This window comes from Zingiber officinale, chromosome 6B (assembly GCF_018446385.1).
Source record: "Zingiber officinale cultivar Zhangliang chromosome 6B, Zo_v1.1, whole genome shotgun sequence".
Taxonomy (NCBI): Eukaryota; Viridiplantae; Streptophyta; class Magnoliopsida; order Zingiberales; family Zingiberaceae; genus Zingiber; species Zingiber officinale.
Window position 1 is genome coordinate 18,205 of NC_055996.1, and position 2,117 is coordinate 20,321.

Below are 2,117 nucleotides of genomic sequence, written 5' to 3' on the forward strand. Positions count from 1 at the left end.
CACTCCACCCTATTCTCTCGGAATTCAACTCACTCACCTTCACCTTGCTTGGAATCTACGGCAACAGCAGCAAAGGAGGAGGAAGAGAGCTAAGGAGGAAGAAGCAAGCATTCAACACTCATATAACGATCCATGATACTTTCTCATGATGGGTCATTCAGTATACATTCTCTAATGCATACTCATGTGTTAACTTAATATCTCTATATCCATGACTTGTGAGATCAAGTCATCGAGTTGACCTACATGCTAGTCTTATTGCATTAACAGCATTAACATTGTCCCTGAATGTTAATACTCGACTATGAATGATTAAAAGTAGTGTTCCCTATATCATCTCACTATCGATTTAACCAATCGATTGATATAGGTAAGAACCTTTTACTCAAGGACGTTATTATACTTAGTTTATTTTTTGGCACCAATACAATTAAGTATAATAACCAAAAACCAAATGTCTTTATTTATATATAGAATATGATACAACAAGTCTAAAATACAATCATCAAATGATTCCATTTTGATACATGAGTCCATTTTGATGTTTTCATCTTAATTAGATTAGGCTAATTAGATTTGTTAGATGAAATAAATCTAATTAATTAGTTTAAATAGATTGATTAATTTAAATATGTTAATAAATTATATTACTTAGGAGAATAAGATCAATTAAAATGAATCAAGTAGATTATCCTATTGAATTAATTAGATTAATTAAATTAACTTTTTTGAATAATAAAATCTAATATCTAAGTAATGAGTTTAATTACATTTAATAGGTTAAATCGGTATATTAGATAATCTTAATATAATTAAATATATTATTTAAATTCGATTAATAGGATTAAATAAATGTAATCAATGAGTTTAATACGATCGATTAAATCTATTTAATTTCATGCACTATAATTAATGAATTTTTTAAGATTAAGTAGGTTAATCAGATTATTTAAATCTAATCAAAGAGTTTAAATAAATTATTATAATTGGATAAATAAAATTGAATATATTTAAATTCAATTGGTTAATTAGATAACTACAATCTAAATAATGAGTTAGGTAAATTTTTATTAATGAGTTTACTTAGATTGAGTATGTTAACTACTTTAATTGAATTGAATTGAATTAGTGAGTTCACTCCCCCCTCTCATGTTAGAGCATCTCCAATTCAAGATGCATCTAACTACTTTCTCTCGTATATTAGAGCATCTCCAATTCAAGATTTATGAGAAATTTGTGAAATTAAAAATACTGCATAAAAAGTTTTGAATCATTATAGAGGTAAGGTTTGAGATTTGAGATTTAAAATTCAAGAGTAGTAGTGAAAGCACATATCTACTTTTTTTATCTTGAATTGGAGATAAAAAAAATTCATTTAGAGCTTTCACTATTAGAGATATTTTAATATAATTTCATATTCTTGAGGTGACATATTGAAATCATGAAAAAAACTCATTTAGATTTATAATAATTGGAGACACCCTTAAACATGAATATAAATGTTTTGAAAGAGGCTTAAATTAACATTTGAATTTGGCCCCGATATTTGCATATTTGTATTCGAGCTAAAAGTCACTCCCTCCCTTTTTCCTCTCTCCTCTTTCACACCTCCCTCCTCTCTCCTCTCTCCTCTCTCCCATCTTCTCTTTCACAAAAAAAACACACTCTCTCTTCGTGAAACAAGCCTAAACGATGGAATTTTGGGCTGAAATTTGATATGTATATAGATCTTTGAATTCTGCATGTGTCATAATACACGGATCCTGATTCAGAGATCCGAATCAAAAGTTATGAGCTTTGGAAATAATTTTAATATAATTTGACGGCCATATAGATCATTGAATTCTGAACGCTGGTGCTGAAACGGAAATTGATTCTGAGTTCCGAGGCAAAAGTTACCAATAGGGTGGGTAAAAAAAATTTTCCGGGGCCTGGAAAAGGGCCTAAACGATATTTTTTGGGCAAAAAAATTGGCCATTACGGAGGGCTAAAGCCCCCTGTAACAAATATAGATCTCTAAATTCTGCAACCGTAGCAACTGACCGTGCCTCGTTTCGATTTCTGAGTCAAAAGTTATGACCTTTCAAAGTTTTCAAAATCACCGTAACCCCTTTTTG